Here is a 12,344-nt window from a genome sequence, read left to right as displayed (position 1 = left end):
GTGTGTGATGTCCTTAGGTTAGTTAGGTTTAAGTAGTTCTAAATTCTAGGGATGACCTCAGATATTAAGTCCCATAGTGCTGAGAGCCATTTGAACCAACCTCTGCTGGAATACTGCTGCTCCGTGTGGGATCCTTGTCAGGTGGAATTGACGGAGGACATCGAAAACATGCAAAGAGGGCAGCTCGTTTCGTGTTATCGCGCAATAGGGGCGAGAGTGTCACTGATATGATACGCGAGTTGGGGTGGCAGTCACTGAAACAAAGGCGGTTTTCTTTGCGGCGAGATCTATTTACGAAATTTCAATCACCAACATTCTCTTCCGAATGAGTAAATATTTTGTTGAGACCCACCTATGTAGGGAGAAATGATCATCATAAAAAATACGAGAAATGAGTGCTCGAACGGAACGATTAGGTGTTTCTTTTTCCAACGCGCCAGTCGAGAGTGGAATGGTAGAGAAGTATGAAAATGGTTGGATGAACCGTCTGCCAGGCATTTAAGTGTGAATTGAAGAGTAACCATGTAGATGTAGATGTAGAAATGGTGTAATTGTAATGCCTTCAGCGTGGCAAAAATAAAAATTGCCCCTAAAGCGTATACGTTTGACACTAATTTGTGTTGAGGAGACTTCGCAGATTCGTCGCAATGAAGGTGGAAATGATAATGTGGACTTCTTCGCGCACTAAGAAATTTCCTGTGAAATCGCAAGTGGCCTGCGCTTTAGGCCACTCACAGAGGTCACCAGTACACGGGGTTTGCCGATAGTCATTCTTCCCGTGTGCCGTTCGCCAATGGAAAAGAGGGGCGGGAAAATGTCGTGGTAACCAGTAGTACCACACACCGTGAGGTGGCTTGTGAAGTATAGGTGTAAATGTAAATGAAGACGCCCTCGCGGGAGATGTTCGAGCAAAGGCGGCGCCGCTGCGCGGGTATTTCGGTCTGTGTGACGTCACGCGCTGCCGTTTACGCGCAGCTGCTGGTGCAGAGCCAGAGTTACGGGAAATCTGGGAATAAGTGCCCACGCGATCCTGACTTCACCGTCTTATTTTCAAAGTTTCCAGTAATGTATCATATAATTCAGAGGAACTTGCTCAAGTCGGTACAAAACTACTGAACAATTACATTTTTCACGTACATTGGATATAAAGGAAGTGTTATAGACCCTCTATTGTTCCTGATCTATATTAATGACATAGGAGACAATCTGAGTAGCCGTCGTAGATTGTTTGCAGATGATGCTGTCATTTAACGTCTTGTAAAGTCATCAGATGATCAAAACGATTTGCAAAATGATTTAGATAAGATATCTGTATGGTGCGAAAAGTGGCAATTGGCCCTGAATAAGGAAACGTGCGAAGTTATTGACATGAGTCCAAAAGAAATCAGCTAAATTTCGATTACGCGATAAGCCACACAAATATGAAGGCTGTAAATTCAACTAAATACTCAGTGATTTCGCCGTGCGGGATTAGCCGAGCGGTCGGGGGCGCTGCAGTCGTAGACTGTGCGGCTGGTCCCGGCGGAGGTTCGAGTCCTCCCTCGGGCATGGGTGTGTGTGTTTGTCCTTAGGCTAATTTAGGTTAAGTAGTGTGTAAGCTAAGGGACTGATGATCTTAACAGTTACGTCCCATAAGATTTCACACACATTTGAACATTTTTTGAACTTAGTGATTTCAATTACAAATAACCTAAATTGGAACGATCACATAGATAATATTTTGGGTAGAGCAAACCAAAGAATGCGATTCATTGGCAGAACACTTAGAAGGTGCAACAGGTCTACTAAAGAGACTGCTTACACCACGATTGTTCGTCCTATTCTGAAGTACTGCTGTGCGGTGTGGGATCCGCATCAGGTGGGACTAACGGATGACATCGAAAAGGTTCAAAGAAAGGTAGCTCGTTTTGTATTTTCGCGAAATAGGGGAGATAGTGCCACAGACATGACACGTGAATTGGAGTGGCAATCATTAAAACAAAGGTGTTTTTCGTTGTGACGGGATCTTCTCATGAAATTTCAATCACCATTTTCCTCCTCCGATTGCGAAAACATCCTGTTGGCACCCACCTACATAGCGAGAAATGATCACCACGATAAAATAAGAGAAATTAGGGATCACACAGAAACATTTAAGTGCTCGTTTTTCCCGCGCTTGAAGGAGCCAGAATGAGATTTTCACTCTGCAGCGGAGTGTGCGCTCATATGAAACTTCCTGGCAGGAAGCTTCATATCAGCGCACACTCCGCTGCAGAGTGAAAATCTCATTCTGGAAACATCCCCCAGGCTGTGGCTAAGCCATGTCTCCGCAATATTCTTTCTTTCGGGAGTGCTAGTTCTGCAGGTTCGCTGGAGAGCTTCTGTAAAGTTTGGAAGGTAGGAGACGAGATACTGGCAGAAGTAAAGCTGTGAGGGCCGGGCGTGAGTCGTGCTTCGGTAGCTCAGATGGTCGAGCACTTGCCCGCGAAAGGCAAAGGTCCCGAGTTCGAGTCTCTGTCGGGCACACAGTTTTAATCTGCCAGGAAGTTTCAGCTTGGAGGTGGTTCATTGAACCCTCTGCCAGGCACTTTATTGTGAGTAGCAGAATAATCAGATGTAGATGTAGTTGAAATACTGTCTTTCTTACAAAAGCAAGCAGACTGAAATTTCAGCGTTGGAATTTGATTGGATTTGCATCTTGCGAGTAACTAGTACGTTCCACGAGAACATGAAAAGGTAATAACAGTGACGTTGAAGTGGACGTGAAGCCCTAGCTCTCGTTTTTTGGTTGAAGACATGGGCTAAACGGCGAATGTAGTGATAGTTCACTTCATCACTGACAATCTCAAGCTGCCTTTTATTGGACGTTATGACACTGTCCAGTCGCATTAATGTGTCCGCCCGTCAAAAGACTGAATAACCACACTTGCGCGGACCGTTGCGAGACGTCCAGGAGATACTGGAAGGTACCGACAGGGATGTGGAGCTACGCTGACTCCATTGGCGTGGCCAGCTGCACTAGGTTTCTCGGTTGAGGATCCATGGAGCGAACAGCCCGATCGATATGGTCCCGCAGATTCTCGAATGGGTTTAAATCCGTGGAGTTTGTTGCCCAGGGGAATACCAACTCATCTTGGTGCTCTTGGAATCAGGCACGTATAGTGCGAGCTGTGTGACACGTTGCTTTGTCCGACCAGTAGATGCCATCGTGCGGAGGAAAAACCAACTTCATGTAGTGGTGGACATGGTCCCCAAGGATAGATTGATTGTGCCTTCCAGAATCACGAGATAACCAATAAATTTCTCCAGGCCATAACGCCCTCTCCTCTGCCATGGACCATTCCGACGACTGATGTAGGGTGTTTGCTTTTAGACGTTTCACGCCTATGGAGCATAAAACGTGGTTCATCTGAGAAGATCACCTGTCGCCACGCGCTGTGGACGTTCAGTTGCGATACTGGCTTGCAAATTCCAGACTTCGTCGCCCATAAGCATCAGTCAGCAATGGTGCATGGACGAGGTGCCTGCTGTCTCATAAGCAACAACGTTCGCTGAAGATACGCTGTTGGTAACCTGTTAGTTCAACTGGGTGGTCAACAGATGTACATCTGTTCGTACACGTCTCCCCAGCTGTTGTACACCCCCGTCATCTATGGCCCGTGGCGCACGGCAATTTCCTCGTCGCCGGTTTTGGATAGCGCCATTTTGCCTTGCACGGTATACTTTAACCACGGCGGCACGCGAACAGTTTACAAACTTAGCTGCTTCGGAAATGCTTCCATCTTTAGCCGGAAAATCAGTTACATGCCCTTTTGGGCGTCAGGTACATCACTCCGTTTCCGAATTACACTACTGGCCATTAAAATTGCTACAACAAGAAGAAATGCAGATGATAAACGGGTATTCATTGGACAAATATATTATACTAACAGTGACATGTGATTACATGTTTGGGTGCAGTTTGGGTGCATAGATCCTGAGAAATCAGTACCCAGGACAAACGCATCTGGTCGTAATAACGGCCTTGATACGCCTGGGCATCGAGTCAAACAGAGCTTGGATGGCGTGTACAGGTACAGCTGCCCATGCGGCTTAAACACGATACCACAGTTCATCAAGAGTAGTGACAGGCGTATTGTGACGAGCCAGTTGCTCGGCCACCATTGACCAGACGTTTTCAATTCGTGAGAGATCCGGAGAATGTGCTGGCCAGGGCAGCAGTCGAACATTCTCTCTATCCAGAAAAACCCGTACATGACCTACAATATGTGGTCGTGCATTATCCTGATGAAATGTAGGATTTTATGATCGCTGGAATGATCGAGTACACGGGTAAAACTCAATAGATCTACCGAAACGATTAAAATAAGAACAAGAAAGTACAAAGACATTAGCGACACGAGGTTGCCTTACGTCCCGCTCAGAAGGCGGTGACATCGCAACAGTCTGTTACGCCACTGTTTTAACGCGGCAAGCTGTTACGACTGGATGAGTGAAGACAAAACACTAATTACTCGTGCTTTCAGAAGGCCGACAGGTACGACTCGTATCGTAGTTAAAAGTAGCTCGTGAGTGCCGAAGGCTTTGCGAGTGGTTTACTGATTTTCCCTTTGGGACGGATAGCTTCCTCCTCCTAGGTCGCATCCTTCCGGTTTCGACACGGACGAGGCCGGCGGTGTTCTCATTAACCCGGACGGGTGAGTCAGTTGCTGATAAGCGCCTATCTGCCCTCCACAGCGCTCACTGCGCGTCCTGTCGCAGACTCAGCGCCGTCTGCCCGTGTGTTGCGCAGGACGGTGCAGATAAAAAGTTCTCACACACTCCTCGCCCTTGCAAACACGCTCGGAGAACACGCCCACAACCGTTTGTCTGTCCGTGAGACTCACACCATGCTGGCACCATTTATTTCAGCACGACGCGTTTCGACACCAGGCGGACGTCGTCAGGTGCACATCTGAAACTTCCTGGCAGATTAAAACTGTGTGCCCGGCCGAGACTCGAACTCGGGACCTTTGCCTTTCGCGGGCAAGTGCTCTACCAACTGAGCTACCGAAGCACGACTCACGTCCGGTACTCACAGCTTTACTTCTGCCAGTATCTCGTCTCCTACCTTCCAAACTTTACAGAAGCTCTCCTGCGAAACTTGCAGAACTAGCACTCCTGAAAGAAAGGATATTGCGGAGACATGGCTTAGCCACAGCCTGGGGGATGTTTCCAGAATGAGAAGCTGTGAGTACCGGACGTGAGTCGTGCTTCGGTAGCTCAGCTGGTAGAGCACTTGCCCGCGAAAGGCAAAGGTCCCGAGTTCGAATCTCGGTCGGGCACACAGTTTTAATCTGGCAGGAAGTTTCATATCAGCGCACACTCCGCTGCAGAGTGGAAATTCTCATTCTAGGTGCACATCTGTTAATTATAAATTATTTTGTAAGACTACGTACGCCTCAGGCGAATTGTTTTTGTTGTTATGTATGGCAATAGATTAGACGGCGACATTCTGTCGAGAATTTTGAGATGATTTGCAATCCAAAATATTATTACCTCTTACATGGCAAGTATTCGTTGAAATAACCTAGTAATTAGGTATGCAGCTAAGGTGCATTCCAATATCTGACACGTTTACTGCTAAACAAAATCACTAACAGTGCTTATAGTTCCACAGAGCTGCAGTCAAGGACGGTTGTACTAGTGACATCTTCAACACGGGTGTTAGTATACTTCAATTACACTATGACCACGACTGACACAGAGAGAATACTTTCTTAGAGAACTCACTGAAATGTACACTACTGGCCATTAAAATTGCTGCACCACGAAGATGACGGGCTACAGACGCGAAATTTAACCGACGGGAAGAAGATGCTGTGATATGCAAACGATTAGCTCTTCAGAGCATCCACACAAGGTTGGCGCCGGTGGCGACACCTACAACGTGCTGACATCAGGAAAGTTTCCAACCGATTTCTCATACACAAACAGCAGTTGACCGGCGTTGCCTGGTGAAACGTTGTTGTGATGCCTCGGTCAAGGAGGAGAAATGCGTACCATCACGTTTCCGAATTTGATTGTAGCCTAGGATTGCAGCTTATCGCGATTGAGGTTTATCGTATCGCGACATTTTTGCTCGCATTGGTCGAGATCCAATGACTGTTAGCAGAATATGGAACCGGTGGGTTCAGGAGGGTAACACGGAACGCCGTGCTGGATCCCAGCGGCATCGTATCACTAGTAGTCGAGATGACAGGCGTCTTATCCGGATGGCTGTAACTACACTTGATGAACTGTGGTATCGTGTTGAAACTACATGTTGAGCTGTACCTGTACACGCCATCCAATCTGTTTGACTCAATTCGCAGGCGTATCAAGGCCGTTATTACGGCCAGAGGTTGTTGTTCTGGGTACTGATTTCTCACGATCTATGCAGCTAAATTGCGTGAAAATGTAATCACATGTCAGTTCTAGTATAATATATTTGTCCAGCCACGTCTCGATCCCTGAGTCAACAGATGGGGGCGTTTGCACGACAACAACCATCTGCACGAACAGTTCGACGACGTCTGCAGCAGCGTGGACTATCAGCTCGGAGACCATGGCTGCGGTTATGCTGCATCACAGACAAGAGCACCTGCGATGGTGTACTCAACGACGAACCTGGGTGCACGAAAGGCAAAACGTCATTTTTTCGGATGAATCTAGGTTCTGTTGACAGCAGCATGATGGTCGCATCCGGGTTTGGCGACATCGCGGTGAACGCACATTGGAAGCGTGTATTCGTCATTACCATCCTGACGTATCATCCGGCGTGATGATATGGGGTGCCATTGGTTACACGCCTCGGTCACTTCTTCTCGCCGTTGACGGCACTTTGAACACTGGACGTTACAGTTCAGATGTGTTACGACCCGTGACTCTACCCTTCATTCGATCCCTGCGAAACCCTACATTTCAGGATAATGCACGACCGCATGTTGCTGGTCCTGTACGGGCCTTTCTGGATACAGAAAATGTTCGTCCGCTGCCCTGGCCAGCACATTCTCCAGATCTCTCACTAATTGCAAGCGTCTAGTCAACGGTGGCCGAGCAACTGCCTCGTCACAATACGCCAGTCACTACTCTTGATGAACTGTGGTATCGTGTTGAAACTACATGTTGAGCTGTACGTGTACACGCCATCCAAGCTCTGTTTGACTCAATTCGCAGGCGTATCAAGGCCGTTATTACGGCCAGAGGTGGTTGTTCTGGGTACTGATTTCTCACGATCTATGCAGCTAAATTGCGTGAAAATGTAATCACATGTCAGTTCTAGTATAATATATTTGTCCAGTGAATACCCGTTTATCATCTGCATTTCTTCTTGGTGTAGCAATTTTAATGGTCAGTAGTGTACATTAATTATTTACTACCAAGACACTCTTACAGTCGAGTCATCTTAAGCATATCCCAGACACCTCGCAGCGCTTTTGACAGCTTTCAACTTCGTTGCTCGTTGCGTAAACGGCTGTCTGCAGAGCTATGAAGAGCCATTGTCGTAGAGACGTTTACAAAACCGCGTAGTAAACACGTGAAGGAGCTACACCCAGCGTACATAAACTGTCTCGGATCATGTTTTTTAATTTGGATACTGTACTTATACCTGCCTCGGGCATGGATGTGTGTGATGGCGTTAGGTTAGTTAGGTTTAAGTAGCTCTAAGTTCTAGGGGACTGATGTCTTCAGAAGTTAAGTCCCCCAGTGCTCAGAGCCATTTGAACCATTTGTACTTATACATTTGTACAGTATGCATATTTCTTTGTAGGACTTTCGTATTTTCAAAGTTATGTTCACGAATACATGTAAATGAAATTCTTTCGATACTTCCTTACAAACACGGTTCATTTCTTGTTTTCACTTCCAACAGAAAACTGGCAGAATGAATACCTGGGCAGTGACAGCTAGTGTAGCATCAGTTCTCGATCGGTGTAGGCGGGAGTTCGTAGATGACCGTTGTATTATCTCCCCGCCACCGACTGACCTCTCTTGGTGGTAAGCTACTGAATCTAACGGTCGTTTCAGCGGCAGCAGCACCAAGCTAGAAAGGCAAGTAATTCCTAAACACTTTCAGACCTATAACGCATTGAAAATACCCCAGGTCGGCCATTCGTTGTTCTCTGAGCAGTCTTCCTACTTTTCACCATCGTCAGTGAACTGGCAGTCTTGGCTGGCTAGTGAAATTAGACCCGGACGGTTCGTGTAAGCGTCCGACAAAGACTCTGAAGTGCACACAACAGCCAGACGCAGTGGAATGAGGCTTCTGTCTAGACTAGAGCGCCACTGCCACTGCATATCGCCTACCGACGTGCACATGCAAAGATATGCATTGAGAGGCATTGAGTTGCACGCTATGTAGCGGTACTATTAGCCGCCATGTCAAAAACGCTCGGACGATATACAGTGTGGTCCATTGATAGTGACCGAGCCAAATATCTCACGAAATGAGCATCAAACGAAAAAAACTACAAAGAACGAAACTCGTCTAGCTTGAAGAGGGAAACCAGAAGCGCTACGGTTGGCCCCCTAGATGGCGCTGCCATACGTCAAACAGATATCAACTGCGTTTTTTTTTTTTAAATAGGGACCCCCATTTTTATTACATATTCATGTAGTACGTAAAGAAATATGAATGTTTTAGCTGTCCACTTTTTTCGCTTTGTGATAGATGGCGCTGTAATAGTCACAAACGTATAAGTACGTGGTACCAAGTAACATTCCGCCAGTGCGGACGGTATTTGCTTCGTGATACATAACTCGTGTAAAAATGGACCGTTTACCAATTGCGGGAAAGGTCGATATAGTGTTGATGTATGGCTATTGTGATCAAAATGCGCAACTGGCGTGTGCTATTTATGCTGCTCGGTATCCAGGACGACACCGTCCAAGTGTCCGGATAGTTACGTTATTTAAGGAACCAGGAAGTGTTCAGCCACGTGTCAAACGTCATCCACGACCTGCAACAACTTGTGATTCCCAAGTAGGTTTTAGCTGCTGTCGCGGCTAATCCGCACATCAGTAGCAGACAAATCGAGCTAGAATCGGGAATCTCAAAGACGTCGGTGTTGAGAATGCTACATCAAAATCGATTGCACCCGTACCATATTTCTATGCACCAGAAATTGTATGGCTAATACTTTGAACGCCGTGTACAGTTCTGCCACTGGGCACAAGAGAAATTACGGGACTATGACAGATTTCTTGCACGCGGTCTGTTTAGCGACGAAGCGTCATTTACCAACAGCGGTAACGTAAACCGGCATAATATAACTATCGGGCAACGGAAAATCCGCGGTGTTCAAAAAATGGCTCTGAGCACTATGGGACTCAACTGCTTTGGTAATTAGTCCCCTAGAACTTAGAACTACTTAAACCTAACTAACCTAAGGACATCACACACATCCATGCCCGAGGCAGGATTCAAACTTGCGACCGTAGCGGTCGCACGGTTCCGGACTGTGCGCCTAGAACCGCGAGACCACCGCGGCCGGCTATCCACGGTGTCGGCGATAGGTGGAAAACCAGTGACCTTGGCGGGTTAATGGCAGACTAAATGGTCGAATGTATGCTGATTTCCTACGTAATGTTGTGCCGATGTTACTACAAGATGTTTCACTGCATGACAGAATGGCGATGTACTTCCAACATGATGGATGTCCGGCACATAGCTCGCGTGCGATTGAAGCGGTATTGAATAGCATATTTCATGACAGGTGGACTGGTTGTCGAAGCACCATACCATGGCCCCCACGTTCACCGGACCTGACGTCCCCGGATTTCTTTCTGTGGGGAAAGTTGAAAGATATTTGCCATCGTGATCCACCGATAACGAGTGACAACATGCGTCAGCGCATTGTCAGTGCATGTGCGAACATTACGGAGGGCAAACTACTCGCTGTTGAGAGGAATGTCGTTACACGTATTGCCAAATGCATTGAGGTTGGTCGACATCTTATTGAGCATTTATTGCATTAATGTGGTATTTACAGGTAATCACGCTGTAACAGCATGAGTTCTTAGAAATGATAAGTTCACAAAGGTACATGTATCACATTGGAACAACCAAAATAAAAAGTTCAGATGTGCCCACGTTCTGTATTTTAATTTAAAAACATACATGTTGCCAACTGTTCGTCTAATATTATGAGCCATATGTTTGTGACTATTACAGCGCCATCTGTGACAAAGCGAAGAATGTGGTCCAACTAAAACATTCATATTTCTTTACGTACTACACGGATATGTAATAGAAATGGGGGTTCCTATTTAACATAAAAAACGCAGTTGATATCCGTTTACCTATGACAGCGCCATCTAGCGGGCCAACCACAGCGCCATCTGGTTTCCCCCTTCTAGCTAGACGAGTTTCGTTCTTTGTAGTTTTTTCGTTTGACGCTTATTTCGTGAGATATTTGGCCCGATTTCTGGCAATAATTGCTAAACGCCAACAACTGATAGCTATTTCATAATTTTCTTTCACTCTATGGTGTACCACGCTCGGCGGATGGCTGTTCAGTCTGCTTGCTCTAGTCGCGGTGTTGCCTCTCTGTGGTGCAGATCACTACGGCACCAGTACCGCGCCGAGCCCCAGGCGGCCCGTGTTTCGCCAGAGCCTGCGGCGGTATTTCCGAGGGATGCTGCGGTGAAATCGAGGACAGGTCAGCCCAAGCGGCCGGGTCTCTCTGCGAAGCGCAAACCCGTCCGGCCGCAATGATAATACGTACCGCGAACGCAGCGCTGCTCAGCCGCGGCAGTCTCCGTCCTCCCCCCCCCCCCCCCCCCCCCCGCCCGTCAACCTCCACCTCGCCCTCCTGCCTGCTCCTCCCCTTCTCCCCTCCCCCCACCCTCCCACTCATGCTGTGGTCCCGCTATCCAGCATATTCTGCTGCGTGCGAACGAAACGCGCAGAGCATAACAAAAGGCTTTTCTGCTAGCTGGCCAGGGTGTCGTTCCTACTTTCTCGCCACGCTCACACATGACCCCGCATCGCGATTTCTGTAGAAAAACGAGAAAAATAAAACCCAAGGCGATTGACCCAAGTCGATTGTCAGAAGTACTGAGGGATCTGGTCTGTCTTTTACATTTATTTCATCCCTACTGAGGCAAGGTAGCTTAGGAAACTGTTTCATAAGATGGACTGACTGCTTCCGGATGGGAAGAGCAGCCTCGATAAATTTAAACAACGACATCATTTCAGGCAGTTTCTTTAGATGAGTGCTTGATTAAGCACTGCCAGTGAGTTTCGAGCCTGTATTCATTCTCCAGTGCACAGTTGGTTGTGGGCACATCATTCTCGTAAGTGAGCAACAAATATCACATGCCATGTACTGTTACGTACGCCATTGTTGTCTATGGATACTACCATGTCACGCATAGCTATGAATGGCAAGCGATTTTCCTAAGATAAGCTTACGAGCGTGGTGTGTCCACACCATTTGTGTACTTAACAACGAGTACAGTCTCGAATCTAGTTGTAGTTGCTTCGATTAATCATCTAAATCAAACGCTTGACGGAAATGACGCTGTTATTCGATTATCCAACCCTAAATTGGAGGATGTATTTCATCATTAATTACAGAAAATACTAGGCGGTTATAATTAAAGTGCAACTACTCACAGAGGCCTAGTGTGAGCTGTAATTATAGTATGGCAGCGAAACTTGGTAGGTATTCTAGTGCGTTAATGCGGAACCAATTTACGCCGGAAAAAAATTTCACTGAAGCGCCAAAGAACCTGATATAGGTATGCGTAATCAACCACAGAGATACTTAAACAGACAGAATACGGCGCTGCTGTCAGCAACTCCTATACAAGATAAGTATTAGATCGGTTCTGCTGCTACAATGGCAGGTTATCAAGATTTAAGAAAGTTTGAACTTGGTGTTATAGTCGGCGCACAAGCAATGGGACACAGCTTCTCCGAGGTAGCGACGAAGAGAGTATTTTCCCATACGGCCATTTCACGAGTGTACTGTGAATATCAGGTATCCAGTAAAACATCAAATCTCCGACATCGCTGCGGTCGGAAAAAGATCCTGCAAGAACGGGACCACTGACGACTGAAGGGGATCGTTCAACGTGACAGAAGTGCAACGCTTCTGCAAATTGATGCAGATTTCAATGCAAGGCTGTCAACAAGCGTCAGCATGCGAATCATTTAATGAAACATCATCGATAGGGGCCGAAGGGCCACCCGGTGCACCCTTGATGACTGCACGACACAAGGCTTTACGCCTCGCCTGTGCCCGTCAACACCGACATAGGATTGTTGAAGAGTGCAAACATGTGGCGTGGTCGGACCACTATCGTTTTAAATTGTATCGAGCAAATGGATGTGTACG

At 46.9% G+C, this 12,344-nt stretch overlaps 1 protein-coding gene and 1 non-coding gene across 2 annotated transcripts in view; one reads left to right on the top strand and one right to left on the bottom strand.

Moving 5' to 3' along the window:
* LOC126267869 (cytokine receptor-like) overlaps positions 1-12,344 on the top strand; it is a 238,964-nt gene that overhangs the window by 138,324 nt on the left and 88,296 nt on the right. The gene's annotated exons all lie outside the window — the stretch shown is intronic.
* Positions 4,962-5,036, bottom strand: Trnas-cga (transfer RNA serine (anticodon CGA)). Its single transcript has one exon. It is a non-coding gene; the product is annotated as a tRNA-Ser (tRNA).

Source organism: Schistocerca gregaria, chromosome 4, assembly GCF_023897955.1.
Source record: "Schistocerca gregaria isolate iqSchGreg1 chromosome 4, iqSchGreg1.2, whole genome shotgun sequence".
NCBI classification, from domain to species: Eukaryota; Metazoa; Arthropoda; class Insecta; order Orthoptera; family Acrididae; genus Schistocerca; species Schistocerca gregaria.
Note: the sequence above shows the minus strand (reverse complement) of the source record. Positions and strands in the feature narration are given on the sequence as shown.